Here is a 17,536-nt window from a genome sequence, read left to right on the forward strand (position 1 = left end):
TTTCAAAGATCTCTGTCTGCAGGCAAAACTATATATAAACAATTTTGATTATTCCCCTAGGGTTTCCAAACCATTTTCTCACAAGCTTTGATAGATACAGCCTCTCTGGTACTCACTGCTTCCCAGGCTATTCTTTCTGGTAGGAGTTCAACAAACATTTCAGTCCTAAAACCATATGTAAAGGGTTCAACTAGTCTAGGGGAGGATGTATTACAAAGACAATGGCCAGACACACATTCTGCCCTTAAAGAATTTAAAATTAAGGAGAATAAGGAGGAAAAGACACACAGAGGTTCACACAGAGCAGCAAAGATAGGGTAAGATGCCGTGGGAGCTAACCATGGACTTTCAGAGACAGGAGCACTTCCTCCAACTGTGGGCACAGAGAGAATGAGCCTGGATGTCACCAGACCAAAGGTAGCATTTAGGCTGACCTCGTGGACAGGTTGGAGAGGGAGCGAGGATAGATTATATCTGAGCTCTCCTCTTCCCTGTCACCCTGCTTTGTCCTCAGCCCCACACCCACAATCAAGACTCATTCTGCTCTTCCACTCTGAGCCAGAATCTTCTTGAAGTCTGACAGAGGGACCATTTGGCCTGACTCTTGTTCTCAAATTGGGTGTCCTCCTTCCTCTCCTTGTAAGGTCAGAGTCAGACAGACACTGCTCAGGGGGGGAAGAGGACAACTGGAAGAAACGTCACCATCCTCTTCACACCCTACTCCTTCAGGAAACCATCAACCAAACGAAAGGCTTGCAGACGTGTGCTCTTGGCAACAATGATCGTGCAGTCATAGAAACCATGGTCCAGCATTGGGACCATAATCAAATGCTGACTAATCACATGTGGGCTTAGCTTTTTGCAAGTGCCTCTGCCAAAGTTGGCTCTATCTTGCTGAGAGGAGAGAGCTTCATGCTTTCCTCACCTTGCCTTTATCAAGTGCAGCAAGGCTGCAGATTCTCAGTCATGAGGAATGAGAAGATAATCTATCACAGGGGATGCCAATTCTTTTCTAGGCCCTTCCGCAGTAGATTCTTATCTCCCTCAATTCTCAAGCACTATATCTTTCTTCCCTGTCTGCAGTTCGGGAATTGCCTCTCTTCATCCTAGACACAGTTCCAGCCTCTATTATGTTTCAGGTGAACTACCACCTCCTATCTTGCCTCCTGTCTCTGAGCATCATGCCAGTCTATTGCCAATCACAACACCCAGCTGAGAAAACAGTGGCTTCCCAAAGCCAACAAATTTAATACAAACTTCTCTGATGGACCCACAGGGCTCTCCACTATTTAGATCACTCCACCCTTGGTGCCCCTAAATGCTCAGCCTTGCAGACAAAATGAACTCTTAGTTTCTCAAGTTTTGCTGATAGTTCTCCAGCCTCTATAGTTTTATATTCCCTTCTGTTGAAATGCTCCTTCCCTCAACTATTGAGCCTTCCTCGTTCGTGTATCCTGTCCTCTCTCCTCTCTAACAAAGCAGAAGGAGTAATGCTCTCCTACGTTTGAGGGCCCAGAGCCCCTTGGTTATAACTCTAATGAAATGACTTCACTTCTCACTTTGCAAGCCATTTGTTTTACCCCACTCCCCCACTACAGTGAGGTAAGAGATTGCATCTTCATTACCTCTGTATCACATGCAGTCCTTAGGGATAGCATCTTGTTCTAAATGCAGTCTCTGAGGGGGTTCAGTTTCATTTCCCCCAAATTTCTAAGGTTTGTAAGGAATTAGGAAATGCCACTTTATCCTTAAAACAGAAAACTGAATTTTTTCTTTCTTTTCTCTTAAAGCTCTGAGAAATTTATTTGCTAAGGGCTTCTCAAAGGCCCTGGGGTGGAAGGAAATAGCACAAGATCAAGAGCTAGGTCACCCTGGTCCTGATCCCAGCTGACACCCGACTGTAATCTTGATCTGATTACTCACTCTAACAAGGGCTTATTTTCTTGCCTGTAAACTGAAGGAGTCAAAATGAATTCTAAGGCTTATTTCAGCTTAAATTACTTTAGTAGTTGCAACTCAGCATGCAAGAATCATGCAGAGATCGGGCAACTCAAAATTTCAGGCAAATGGCTTGACAGAGCCCTCAAATTATATGGTGCTAACAAAGGAGCATCCTCTCCTGCCTCTTCTCTTACACCCTATTGCACCCCTATTGACCAGTATCCCACAATGCCTACCATTATTCATCCAGAAGGCTCTGTATCCAAATGTCTCTTCTGATGCAGACAGGATACAAGGGACAGAATCTGTCCTCCACTACTTTTCCCTCTGCCCCTTCCAACCCCAACTATCCAACTAACTGTAATTGATAAGGAATTGAGGACCCATCCCAAATGCAATACCACTCTAGCAGGAGCTTGATTTGTGTAAAGCTTCTGCAAAATCTTGGCATGTCAAACAAAGTGCAAGCATTCCAGGTTAGCTAAGAAAAGAAAACTTTTCTTTTTTTTTTCTGTAGGTGAGCTCTGACTTTCCTGCTGTAACCTATATTAAGTATCTGAAACTATGTGCAAACCCCAAACTTTGTCTTCTAGCTAGCTAGAAGGTATGAAGTCTAGAGGTCAAAGAATATTATTATCCTTTGATAAGAGATAAATTCTCCCCCAAGTACAAAACCATTCAAGAATGAAAAACCAAACAAAATGAAAATGAAAATTCACTGGGGTGTACCAAAGAAAGCCTTAACTATTGGAAAAAAGTTAATTTGACTTTTTGTTAATAAGGAGAACAATCTGGTTCATTATTCTTAAGCACCTGTGAAGCTTTAGCTTTTATCTAGGGCACAAAGGGTAATTTTGCATTACAAAGCTAATTCTTTGCGGATGTTTAGGTGTTGTTAATTTTGAATGACTACAGCTTCGGCTTGTTCTTTTTTTTTTTTTTTTGCCTTTGAGTTGCAGTTCCTGGTTCAAGACATTTTTTAAAGAGCTTTCACTATCCTAAATATGTGTAATTTACTAACAGAGACATTTCCATAAAGACGGTATTTTTCTCCCAGATAAGAAGGCTCTGTTATCAATTTAAGGGAAATTTCATGGGCCATTTTTTTAATCACCAAAAATTTCCAGATTTTATACTCTATGAATATTATCAATTATGATTTTAAGAAAACTGTTATCAAATGAACATTTTGAAATGGACTCATTAGTGGTGGCTCCCACTTTTCTCTGGGGGCAGAGCAAGGGGAGTTCATGATGGCCATCTGGTTGGAATGAGCCTGGAAGCTGTGCTTGAATCGCAGTTTATATAACATCGACACCATGTCGAGTTCATAAGAAGAGGAGCAGTTTATAGAGATTACGTTCCCCTCCCTTAAATCACCAGGACCAGTACTCTGACCCCAGGCAAAATCATACTTTAAATCCATTCCTTCTAAGTGGGAGTCTAGTTTTGTTTTTTGGTTCCCACAGAAGAATTTAATAACCTATGTATTTCTTATTTGAAATTGATCAGGTAGTAATTTTTTTTCACTTCCTCACATAACTTAGTTTCTCAGGGAAATATTGATATTTTACAGGTAGTGTATCTTGCCCATTGATTTTGAAAAGGCAATAAAGAACAACGTAAGCCCATTTTTAAGGATGACCTATTCTGTAGCCCTGAACTTAGGTAAGCTTTAAAGGCTACAAGATTCATTAGGAAAAGCGAGGTGTATGTTACTACATTCAATAACTATCAGCAATAATATAAAAAATAAAAATGCCACTGGAGCAGGGTCACTCAGCTTCTTAAGTAACCCAAACAGACATTGTAATACCTATTAGGCAAAAGTCCTCAACTGTTCCGAACTGTCACTTTCTTTGATTTTCTAACTCCATTTTCATCATAGACATAAAGGGATAGCTGTGCAGAGTCTGTGTTCCCTAATTACCTGATCACTGAGGGAGGGGCAGGGAACAGCAGGAAGGACCACAGGCCTGGCCAGTTTGAGTTGATAAGAAATGAAAAGCAGCTGCCAGCTGTCACTTGCGAGGGGCAGGGCAGAGCTCCGAATCCTCTCATCCCCCTTCTTTCTCCCCCTCCAACTTCCCTGCAGCAACAGACCAGTCTCGAGAACAACACTCTCCATTGCCGTCTGTCGTCCCCACACCCCATCCTGCTAAAGCAGCACCGGGACCCTCCTACCTTCTGAGGATTCGAGGAGGCTGGCTCCCAGGAGGCCGAGAGGGATGCTCTGTTACAGCTCCTTAGCATCCCCTTTCTGGAGCAGTTAACTGGAAATACAGATTCGCCTCCATTTTCTGGTCACATGATCCCTGGCACATCTAAATAAGGATGATCACCTGCCTCCCAGATCTCCCAGTGCACCAGCCATCACCACTGCTCGGGCTGGGGGACAGCTGGGGCTGTGCAGTTTCACTTGGGAATACAAAACACTCTTTCATCCAGGTTGTGGAGTCAGAAATGCACCTTGATTTTTGTGTCTGCTCAGAAATACTGCTGCCACTCCTGCTACTGAGATTGGATGTTAATGAGCTCAGAGCACAGGTTAGAAGGAATTTAGTTCCCCCGAAACCTATTTAAAAAAAAAGAAAAATCCTGTAGCTTCACAACACACAGAGTAAGAAGGTGATGTAATTATATTCGTTTCCTGAACTATGAGCACTAGTGGACTATATGGAAGCATAGTCAGGTACGTAAAGAGTGTAACTGGAGATTCTAAAGAAAGCTAGGATGTTTGCCCAAAAGCCACACAGTTTTGGCTATTGGGAGACAAGACATGTGGCTGTTACTCATGTGAACCCAGGAGTCAGAAGGCCCAAGTTTGAATCTGACTTCCACTACTTATTAGAAAGTTTGGACCAGTTACTAAACTGCCTGGTACCTTGGACTACTGATTCACAAATAGTTAATAATAATATTAATGTTACTTTAAAACAACATAATCTAGGTAGAGATCTTAGAGAGGCTGGGTTAAAATAAATCTACAATAAATATCATTACTAATATTACTGTTAATTCTAAAAACACCAGCAGAAATATTTGATGTAGTTAAAGCAAAGGAAATATGATCAAAAGCTTACATAATGGAAATGCATGCAATGATTTATCTGATCTTCAAAGAAAAAGAGTATATTGTCAGAGAAAGCAAGCAAAGACTTCTGGTCATAATTAGGCACAATGTCAGTGCAAAAAGTAACTATGAACACCATCATCAGAACTGGGTTGTTAGAAATCCGACGTTACAGGATCTGTTCCCCCTTTTTTTTTTTTTTTTTTTTGGTGGGGTGGGTGGTGGGTCAGTTGGGAGCGGGCTGTGATAGAGTAGGGGAATGGGGTAATTTTAGGTAATTACCAAGTGGTCTAACTCTAATAAAATGATAAAGGGAATTACTCAGCAGAGTACCCTGGCCATCATAAGTATTTAAGAAATGCTGGTTCCTATTCTTAAAATGAGAGGCATTTAATGTCCTCCCCATGGCTGTTGGGGGTAGGAGAGGGCAGTGGAGAAGGGAAAAGGGAAGAAGAACATTTTTATATCTCTATTTAAATTAAAAGCTCACAAAATTCACAGAATTATGAACAGTTATGAAATCATTTCTCACATGCCATTTATCTTTCAGCTCTGGGAAGGTCTGGGGTGGCCCAGTCAGGAGGGTGTGACTTCACAGGGCCACTGACTGACAGGTTCAGCAAAAGCCTAGGTGGGTCTCCCAAAGATGAGCCAAGAATCACCAGGCAAGAACAGATGGCTTCGGAGCTGGTTGTACTCTGGGTGCCCAGGGTGAAGGGTGAGATACGGGGATTTAGTCTTCGTGAAGTTCTGGTTCCGTATAAGGAGGTTCCTTTCTCAGATAGAAAAAGGTAGCAGCTGGAGGCTCCAGAAAGAAGAGGTAAGTGTGAGAAGAACAAACACTCTACCTAAATCTGTTTTAAACAATGTCTATTTTATTTTACTATTTTTTAAAATAAAATTAATTATAGAGAGAGACAGGAAGGAGTGGGGAGAAAGGGAGGGAAGGGAGAAGGGGGAGAGAGAGAAAGAGAGAAAGAATTTCTTGTCCTTCTTATTGATGCATTCATTGGTTGCTTCTGGCATGTGCCCTGACTGGAGACTGAGCTCACAACCTTGGCAAATCAGGAGGACATTCTAGCCAACTGAACTACCCAGCCAGGGCCTAAATAATAGTAATGTCTCTTTTAAAAGTCAACAATTGATATGGAAAGTGATTAAGTTAGTCATCAGGCCAGCTACAGATACCTCTAAAACATTTAAGTAATACTTCATTAAATAGGGAAATGGGAGACATGCGTTATCTTAAGTCATATTTCCTTTTGTTAAGCAGGATGATCTCAGATGCCAGGGCATCATAGCCCTAGTGCAGAGTCAGCTCACCACTTAAGGAAATGTATTATTTTAATCATTACACAGAAGCAGTTGTGATTATTTTGAAAAATTAGAATTATTGCTTCCATACAATAAGTTGCACCCTGATTATTACATAGACAAAAAGGACATGGTAGAAGTCAGATTCTTCAGTGAAATTTTAGTTATTCTTTGAGAGCTTAATACTTGCAAATGATTATTAACAAATTGTGTGGAGTTAAAAAATAAAAGCAAATAAGTCTTTGAAGATTATGTATTGTCAACTGCTACTTGAGTTGATGGCATAACAAATGATTAAGTAGGCAGAACAAGTTTTCCTCTCTGGACAATCAAACTGGTGCAGGCAACAAAGAATCAAGAAAGAAAATAATTGAACAGCTGCACCTATTTTTCTCCAGGAGGCTGAGTGATGTGGATAACAGCACTCAGGGAAAACTGAAAGGCTGTAAGGACCTTGGAGGAACTATAATGAACAGGAGGAGCACAAGAATACTAAAAATAGGTAGCTTTGTCCTCAAATTTCAAAGGAAGGGAAAAGATGAATTGAGCAACAGTAGAAAAGAAAGATGTGTATTTCTGTTAGGAATTGAATGCTTGTGTGCTCGCAGGGTCACAGGTTGAAGCCCTCCATCCCACCTCCCTGTGATGGTATTAGGAGGTGGGCCTTCTGGAATTAGGGTTAGATGACATCATGAGGGTGGAGCTCTTATGAATGGAATTAGCGCCCTTATCAAAAAGACCCCAAAGAGTTCTCTTATTCTTTCTGCCTTGTGAGGATACAATAAGAAGTCAGCAGTCTGCAGCTTGGAAGAGGGTCCTCACTAGAACTTAGCCATGCTGGCACCCTGATTTCAGACTTCCAGTCTCCAGAACTGTGAGAAATAAATTTCTGCTGTTTATAAGTCACATAGTTTATGGTAATTTTTTATAGCAGTCTGAATTGACAAAGATGCCACAAACTTAATCTTGCACATCTGTCTTAGAAAAGGAAGTAGCAAACACCAAGAATTATCAGTTTCATTAAAAGCAAATTATGTTGGACAAAGTTCACTTTATTACCCATTCATTCTATCCGGCATATTTATGGGGTTCCTATTATGTGATAGGTGATGTTCTAAGCACTAGAGATGCAGTAGTGAACAAGAGAAACCAAACTTCTACTTTCTTGGAGAGTACATTCTCATAGGTGGAAACAGACACAGCAAAATTAATCAAACCAATAAATAGAAGATCTTTTCACTTAGAAAAAAAGTGGTAGGAGGAAAATAAAGTAGGGCATTGGGATAGAGCTTTGTTCTCCATCTCAGTGCTATTGACATTTAGGACTGAATAGTTCTGTTGTGGGGTGGGGGTTATCTCTGTGCATTGTAGGATATGTAGCAGCATCTGGGGCCTCTATCCATTAGATGACAGTAGCATCTACTCCTGTTGTGACAACCAAAAATATCTCCAAGCATTGTCATATGTTCCCTGAGAGACATCTGTTATCTTAAGTGAGGAGGCAAAATTATCCCTGGTTGAGAATCACTGTGGTAGAATAACTTGGTGGTATAGTTACTGTTACTCTAGATGAAGCAATTATAGAAGCTGGGGAGCCAAAAATAATGAGAATAAGCCAGCCATGTCAAGAGCATTCTAGATGGAGAATACAGCTGGCACTACATCACTAAAATGAAAATGAATCTGGTGTGCTAGACTGAGGGCTGATGGAAAGACCGGTCTTCATGATCAGAAATGTAAGCAGAAACTGGGACACATAGGGTCTTATAGGCTATAGTATTTTAGGACTTTACTCCAAAACTGGAAGCTTTTAAGAATGTGGATAGTAGTAAGACAATATCTACATTCAAAATGGTCACTCAAGTCCGTGAGTGGAGAATTGATTGTAGGGCCAGGTTGGTAGGATGGAGACAGAAGTCTAGTGGCTGACCAGGCAGGGCTGCAATAGAAACTCAGATGGAAGGTGTGTGTGCTGGACCGATAGCTTACAGATAAGAATCTGGAGCTCAGGTAGGTGATTACACTAAGCTGGACTATTATAATAAAGTTGAGAAGGTGGCCACTTCCAGTATGGTTAGATGAAAGATCAGGGTCTGACAAACAATTCCAGTCCCCAGTTTACCTCTTGAACTGGAACTGGAAGTTAACAATAGGGGCACACCAGTGTCATGCACTTCATGAACTCAATAGTTGAATTATGGAGATCTTGGCAGAAATTAATAGTGATTGGTGCTAAGTGGCCAAAGCTGTGACTTTTAAGATAAGTAGAAAGAATGTGACATATACTATCAAGAAGGAAGTCAGTAAAGGAATCTCAACATCAAAAAAATAATAAAAGCAAAAATGAAAAACAAGAAAACAGTAGGAAAAAAATTAATAAAACCAATCTAGTTATTGGAAAAGACTAATAAAATGAATGCCTCTCTGGAAAGATTGAACAAGAACAAAAAGAAAAAAAAAGAGAAGATAAAAATAAATAATATTAGAAATCAAAAGGATATAACTACAGATAAATAGATTTAAAAATAATAGAAGACTATATGAACTTTATTTCAAAAATTTTGAAAACTTAGGTGAAATAGACAATTTTCTAGAAAAATAATACAAAATAGCTAAGTTGGTGCAGGAAGAATTAGAACACCTGAATAGACAACCCAATGAAAAAACCAAATCACTAGTAAAAAATTCTATCCCCCAAAATAAGCAACAGTCACAGTTTTATATATGAGTGTTGCCTAAACTTCATGTGTTATATAACCCCTCCTGGATTCCACAAGTTATTCCAAAAATAAGAAAAAGAGGGAGGGCTCCCTAGCTAGCTTTGTGATGGCAATATGATTGATTGCTAAACCAGACAAAAATGAATGATGAGGGAAAAATCAAAGGCTATTGCCATTTATAGAAATCTAATTGATTTCACATAATTGAAGGAAACTAGGTATCCACTACAGTTTCTAATAATTTTTATCCCCTTTTGATTAATATTTGACTTTAAGTCAAACTAAATGAGTATAAATGCTGTTTAAGGCAGTGTGGGATATAAAGATGTACAAACCAAATCAAGCCTTGAGAAGCTTATATCCAGGTAGGTTAATAGGAGAGTCTATAAACATGAAGCAGTGTAGGGAACCATTCTATGTGGTTTCAAGAATTGTAGCCCAAGCCATGAGCCAGGCTCCTACGAGCCTTGTAAGACTCGACTGGAACACCGGGAAGGCCAAAGGCAGGCATGACTTGAAGGCCACTCAGAAAGTTCCCATGAGAATTGGATTTAAAGAATGCATATTATGCTTTAGAGCTTGCTCTGCTTTTCTTATCTCTTAGTTAACTATAAACAGTGTGTAGCAGAAAATGTATGAAGCCTTGCACCTGATGTCAGTATGGCGTCAGGATGTTTAACAGACCTTGACAAAGACTGGTCACTGTGTTCCTTACATTGATAGCTGTAATCAGTAACTGTCAACTGTAACCCAAGTGTCTAAAGCTAACTGATGATTCTTGGGTCTTGATCTTGTAGCTTTCGAATCCCCTCTTCAATAAAAGGGACTAGGAGAGAACATTCAACAGTCTTCTCCACTAGAGAGATTTGCCACCTCTCCTCCTCCCAGACGAAAGACAGTGTCTGGGTAATTTTGTTCTCTCTCATCCATGATCCTGTAACCTCTGCTGGACAGGGAGTTCCCACTGAGCCGGGGCATTGGAGGCAGCCCACCTCAAGGCAGAATGTGAGGAGGATCACAAAAGCGGTGCAAAGTATAGAGATTCAGGAGAGGGAGGGAGAACTTCTGTTTGAAAAGAGTGGAGAATATTTTAGAAAGGAAGAGACATTTGGTCTGGGTCTTCAATAAAAGCTATAATTTCAATATGCAGAAAAAACAGGTGGGGAGCAAGGAATTAAAAGAGGTGCTGAGATAAGAATAAAGAGAAGAGAAAATGTAGTCCCTGCCGGGGGAACCATGAGCAGTTCTATAAAAAGGATATATGCATTTATTTATACTTCCACTTTAAGGCAATCTTAGTAAATATGTAGAAGTCCACCACCATCACATGACTTAAAAATAGCTTAAAAAGGCCCTGGCTGGTGTGGCTCAGTGGATTGATTGCCGGCCTGAGAATGAAAGTGTCTTTGGATTGACTTCCAGTTAGGGCACATGCCTTGGTTGCAGGCCAGGTCCCCAGTTGGGTGTGCATGAGAGGCAACCACACATGAATGTTTCTCTTCATCTCTCTAAAAATAAATAAAATCTTTAAAAAAAAAAATAGCTGAATGGAGGGAATGGGGGGTACTAGGTGGAGGGGGCAAAGGGGGGGAATTGGGACAACTGTAATAACATAATCAATAAAATAATTTTTAAATTTAAAAAAAGGCTGAAAAAGTAAAAGAGTGACAGGACCACAACATGGTATTAGGACTTAAACTAATACAATAAAATATGTATTCTAGAATTCTATATATTTGATACTGGTGAGTGATAAATTTGGCTGTGAAGTATAAACTTCCAAGGAGCTGATTCAAAAGAATAAACATGATCAATTACATAAATGTTATTAACTAAAGGAAGCCAGATTCCTTAACCAATAATTAAGATGGTTATTGGATTGCTCATGAGAGCACAAGTCCTCTGACTAGAAAATCATGGTCTTAACACCATAGGCATAGAGATGAGTTTCATTGGGTTGACCTAAAGTTTTCCAACAGGGTAGGCCAATGGTACACAACAAAAAAGATACAGGATTGAGAAAACTCTGTGGTGTCCTCTGCAACATGATACATGCACATAGTTCTCTACTGGCTTGGGCTTAATCCAGGGCAGAATTTGGAACATTTAAAGAAACATATGTATTACATATTTTTTAATTTAATCTTCTATAAATTCTGATTCTGTGTTGATCAACATTTTGAGATACTTTATGGGAGTGAATTAAAAACTCTACTCCCTGGCCATTACCCAAAACAAAACTCTCATGTTGACAATTAAAAGAAGCCACATCTCTTAGCCAACAGTTAAATGGAGGGAAGGTAGCATTTTAATTTTCTCTGTTGGTTCACCTTCAATTTCTACAAAGGGCGACCCAATCCTGGAGTGACTTTTTGACAGCCTTTGTTCTCAAAGAACTCTCAGGTGGATCTTGGAAACAGATAATCTAATGCACTGGAGGAACAGTTAACTAATCTGTATGTTAATGTATCTCAGTACACTTTTCAGAAGCTGAGATTTCACAGCTGTCCAATCAGGCCAGCTGTGCTGATTAACTTCAGGTCCACTCTCTTACTTACTCCACTTGCTCTTGCCCCAGGAAGCTCCCTTCTGTACTGAATTTCACTTGGTTTTGACTAATGAGGTCCCCTGGCAGGAGATCTGAGGGAGATAAAGGATAGGCATTCACCTGGCTTCCTCCTGTGGGAATGCCTGGGGTTGGCTGTCCCTCAGCAGGTCACTGCTCTTCTTAAGTGTGGCCCTTTCAACCTGAAATTCCTGTTCTGAGTTCTGGTAATCACCCCCACCCCTCACTCCTGAGGCCTAAGAATGAAAACAGCTGTATTGTCACTATTCCTGGGTTACTGTGCTATTCCTTGTGGGTTCCTCACTTTGCCTCTAACTTCATAAGTACTCTCTTTATTAAATATTTCTCAGATTATCCTTACTTGAATGTGTCATCTCTTTCCTACTGGGTCCCTGATACATGAATATATCCTGCTTTTAAAAGCAATGACTTCTTGCCCTGGCCAGGGGGCTCAGTTGGTTGGAGTGTTCTCCCCAACACAAAAGGTTGTAGGTTTGATCCTGGTCAAGTCACATCCCTAGGCTGGGGCACATTCTTAGGTCGGGGTACCTCTGGGAGGCAATGATTGGAAGGCAGATCAATGTTTATCTCTCACATTGCTGTTTTTCTCTCTCTAAAATAAATAAAAACATATCCTCAGATGAAAAATTTTTTAAAAGCCATAACTTCTTGTTTTCCTAAAACGCTATCAATGTTCATGAAGGTCTTTTTTTCTGATATTAGTTTTGACATTCTACCATTCCAGCCAGAGAAGCACCTTGGATTTTTCCCCTCAAACTGGAAGCCAGCACAACAGCTCCTCTGTGGGTGTTCTTTCCACAGGACAGCTGAGTTGTACCACCTCATCTTGGCGCTCATGGCTTTCTCTTCCTATAAAATCCCTCACCACAAAGTACCACGTCTATAAATATTTGGAAGAATTAAATGCACATTGAAGGGCTTTCATTCTCTCACCTCCATCTGGCTTCAGGCCACTAGAATTGGCCCCACACAGCACAGATGGGGAGCAGCCCATGGATGCAACAGTAGCTGTCACAGGTTTGCTGTGGTGGGAAGCACATATTAAGGACTGAAAAGAGCTCAGAACATCACATGACAGTGTAAACAGTCAGAGGCAAGTTGGGAACTTGGGCTATTAAATTTGATGCACCTTTCAATAGGACCAGGGGATAATGGGAATAAATACATCAACCTATAAAAGAAATTCAAGAAAATGATGGTTCGGGGCTAGAAGGGAGAAGACTTACATTCAAGTCTCAACTTTACCACTGTCTCATTTCTGGATGACATTAAACGGCTCACTTGTGTCAGTTTATGAAATAGGGATAATAAACCTTGGCCTATCACAGATGGCTATTGGGTGGACCAAAGACAATAATATATCTGTCTATCCGCAAGCACTTATTGGAAGTCTGAGGAGGGCTGGCCAGAGTGCAGAAATGGCAGTGGTGGGGGTGGAGAGAGTGGAGACACCAAAAAGAATTTATTTGTTTTTAAAAAAGGACACAAGGCCTAAATTAAAGTGCAAATTTAAAGACTTTAATGATAATTATCACCCAACACCCAACTCACCGAACACACCAAATGATTAAACATAAATGAACACAGAGTCAAGTGTTAAGTTTGGTCTCCAAGGTTTAGTTCAGTGCAAAGCCAAAAACAGTGAATAAACAAGGGAACACTGTAGTTTATGGAGTATCAACTTACCTTGGAGAAAGGGCAAATGTTTGGAACTGGGATACGGCCCATCCAAACAGCAGGGCCTAGATGAGGGTAGAATGTGCTCAAAGAGTCTGATTCTTCTCTAAGTGCTTAAACATATCATCACTGAACACTGAGAGGAAGAGTGAAGGGATAATTTCTTTACCTATTTTTCACTTTCAACATTCACAAGGGTGTAAGACCCAATGTACTAACTCTTCAACCATAAGCCGCGGACAGAAAAAGCCTGATTTCAGGACTTATGAAACACATAAAAGGATGTAATGGGGTCACAGGGAAGAATATGAATTCTTTTCCATAAGTTTTCTCACATAGAAATAAAGTTCAAAATTTACTAATGTAAAAAGGAAGGGTGCACAGAAATCACCATAAGAAGCAGGTCATGTGGAATACGAAGTACACTGTGTTGGAAGGTTATTATTGTTTTAGGGAGTACCAAATAAACTCACCTCTCAGAGCTGGGAGACAAGACAGAGCTTCACTAATAAAAGGATCAGGTTACTTCCAAATACTGTGTTTCAAAAGTACATGTTATAACAGCATCCCCTCCGTTCTTCTTCCCTTTCCCCAGCCATTCCCCTCCCCGCTACCCACTGCTGCATGTATCTACAAAAGATTGGACAAGTATCGTCAGTTTTCTTAGTCCTCTTGGGATTATTTCCTTTAATCACCCTGCATGGCTATCTCCTTGTGCCACACCTATAGAAAGCCAACATATTTGTATATCAATTGTCTGATTTTTATATAATTCAGATGGTGAGTTTACAAATGGTAATGGTTTCATGTTCATTTAGCATGTAGTTCAGGCTTTTGAATATAACCTATGATGATTAATGTTACATGTCAACTTGGCTAGGCTATGTTGTCCAGTTAGTTGGTCAAACACCAGTCTAAATGTTGCTCTGAAGGTCTGTTTTAGATGTGATTAACACTGAAACCAGCAGACTTTGAGTAAGGCAGATTATCCTCTGAACTATGGTGGGCCTTATCTAATCAGTTGAAGGCCTTAAGAGAAAAGTCTGAAGGTTCCCCCCAAAAAAGGAACTCTCCTCAAATCTGCAACACAGAGACTCCACTGCCCTGCAGAATTCAAACTCAAGGTTGCAATAATTCTTGCCTGAGTTTCTAGCCCATGGCCTGTCCTACAGATATTAGACTTGCCAGTCTGTAAAATCATGTGAGCCAATTCCAATTCCTTAAAACAATTTTTCTTTCTATCTATCTATCTATCTATCTATCTATCTATCTATCTATCTATCTATCTATTTATCATCTATCTATCTTCTATCATCCAGTCTAATATCCTATTGCTTCTATCGGCTCTGTTTCTCTTGAGTACCCTGACAAATATATAATCAAATTATCCTTTCTTCATATGACATCCTTATAACCATGCATTCTTTAAAATAAATACATAAATGGTTCTTCATTTTCTGAAGAGTTTGTGCGTTGCTGATTACTCAGCAGATGTTCTCTATGACCACCGAGGAAAGATCAGGCCCATCCAGCAGTCTCAGGAATTAGTGTGCGAGCCTCGGCTGGCAGGTCTACAGCTGGAGGAGGACCAACGAGCTGGCAAAAGCCTTGGGGAAGGTTGATCCTAGGGAGCTAAAACACAGTGCTGAACACACAGGGGAGAGAGTTTATCTCTTAGCATGCACAACAAGTTTTGTGAAAGAGAGTCAGTAGGTGGAGGACGGGGAGAAAAAGCATCTAATGCTTCCTCAGGTTTTGAAAATAGGATTTACTGCTCTCAAAACAGTATGAATGCTGAGAGGGGCTGCGCGTGGACGAGGGGCGAGCAGAAGGCCAGTTTGTAGCCACACTGTCATATAGCACATACTATCAGCCTACTTCTGTTTGTGAAGACCAGGCTTTAATTTTTTTTTCAGGCCTGTCTTGATTTTGGGTATTCTCTCCTATGATGAGATTATCTGTTAGAATATGTTTCTGGATTTTTGATTGGCAAAATATGGCTACTTTATCATATTGCTTCTGGGATTTTTTCTCTATCTCCATGATTTTCTTCACCTTATTCTTCCTACTTAATGTGGCTGGCCTCTCACCCCCTTCTGTGCTTTCCCAAATTATGACCTTCATTTAAGGTCCATCTCAAATTGCACCTCATGGGGCACAGTAGGACTGTCATGGGCCTTAGGCATGTTTGCCTTCATGGGCTCCTTCCTTCATTAAATATTTGTCAAAATTTATTTTACATCCTTGTTGGCAGAAAGAAATATAATCCACAAAGGGGTATCCAGGAATCATTTTTTCTCTTTTGATTTGAAAAGAAATTCAAAGCCTCTCATGGGCCCTTAAAGTATAATGGGCCCCGGGCACTCTGCCTTCTAATCTTACTGGGCAGTAAGCTGTCCTGGGTTCCTGTATAAAAATGCCCTACACAGATGCCTCTCCTCTTACTTACTAGCATTAACACATTCTGGGCCAGAGAGACTCAAATTCAAATCCCAGCATCTTCATTTCCTAGCCATAAACCAGAGCAAGTGATTCAACCTTTCTGAATATCATTTTCCTCCTTTGTATAATTCTTACCTCATAGAGTTGCCATAGTAATGTGAGATCATGCACACAGTGCTTAATACCGGGTCCATGGCAAATGCTTGTAATTGGTAGCTATTTCTATTTAAACTGACGTTGGTGATTGACTATCTTTATTCAAGTATTACACTATTATTTACCTTTTCCACTTATGTTTAATTTCCGTGTTAAAGTGTAAACTGCTAGAGGGCTGGGAATAAGTTTTAGACTAGTGGTTCTTAAACTTCAGCATGTATCAGAATCACCTGGAGGAGGTACTGAAACACGAAGGGCTGGATCCCATCCTGAGTTCTTGATTTCAGGCATGTGGTGTGGGGCTGGTAATTTCCATATATAACTAGTATGGAACCAGGTGATGCCGAGGCCGCTGGTTTTTGGACCCCACTTACAGTCACTGCTTTAGACAACTCTGCCTCCTCCAAAATCTAGCAGAGGGAAGTTTTCAAGATACTGGTACTCCTAATACTACTTGTATTTTAATAATAGATATATTTCCCAGTAAATTATTTATGCAACAGGTAATACAAATGCCAGCTGAAAAATCTGCCCCCTCTCCCAACTGCGAGAAAACTTTCATTACTTCAGGGGTTGAGCAAAAAGGGATGAGCAAAGAAATCTTATTGAAAGAAAAGGGGCAAGGAACACAGTTGAATACTATCATCTGTTTGATTTCAGGGGCATGTGCAAAATGCAGACAAGAAGCCAAACAATAGCTCAGCCAGCTCCGGGCTGCCCGAGTTCTGAGCTCAATCTATAACAATGCCAGCAGGGCTGCTGGGATCCATCTGCTACCCTCTTTCCGATAACGGATCTGGGGTCTCTGGAAGGAAATAGCTTGACAGGAAGAAAAAAAGATTAGGCCAACTGAAAATGTCTGGATTTATGAAGCTGCACTTGAATATGGCACAGCTTTTAACTCTTTAGGGAATTCGACTAACTGTCAACATACCCCTGCTTCTCTTTGGGTTCTCTGTTCCCGTTCTGGAGAAATGTAATTTGTGAATACCAAAGCTCTCCCAGGTACATTGTTTGTACACACAAATTAAGTTTGCAGGATTTAATACCGACGGAAGGCATGAGATCTTCCAGCCCCACCCACTGGTTTGACGGATTATGAAACTTAACCCCAGGGTTATCCTAAAATATATAACTGATATGATAGACTCAGGCAGGAGTCCAGATTTCTTGATCCGCAGTGGGCACATGGTGTGTATAGTCCTTTATTCTCCCAAAATGAGAGCAAAAATATATCTTTTCTCCACTGCATTTTAAGGGGGAAACATACTTTCCCCCTTAACTTAAGTTACTTTTCACAATTTGCCCTTTAACCTCTGAAAGCAGGAGGGCAAATGAAGAGAAACCTGAATAACTCCAAACAGTGTCAGCAACGCCTGGAAGCTCGGAGACAGGGATGAGATCCTGTTGCCTCCTCTATGTCCACTGGCTACCCAGCTACTCAGCACAGAGCAGATTCTTAAAAACCATGCGGTGAGTGAATGAATTAATGAATGAATGATGAGTGAATAAGTGAATCACTGGTTTGATGGTTGTTTGCCAATTTTTCAGCCAAGTAGGGAATGCTCTTTCACACTAAGATCTTCACGCTGCTGTGGAGTCTCCTTATTCCCACTGGTAAGTTAG

At 40.6% G+C, this 17,536-nt stretch overlaps 1 protein-coding gene across 1 annotated transcript in view; it reads right to left on the bottom strand.

The window, feature by feature from the left end:
- The window catches only part of PRUNE2 (prune homolog 2 with BCH domain), a 260,827-nt gene that overhangs the window by 72,516 nt on the left and 170,775 nt on the right, over positions 1–17,536 (bottom strand). The window lies entirely within an intron of this gene.

The sequence above is a fragment of the Furipterus horrens genome, unplaced genomic scaffold, assembly GCF_987537825.1.
Source record: "Furipterus horrens unplaced genomic scaffold, mFurHor1.1.pri manual_scaffold_4, whole genome shotgun sequence".
Lineage (NCBI taxonomy): Eukaryota > Metazoa > Chordata > Mammalia > Chiroptera > Furipteridae > Furipterus > Furipterus horrens.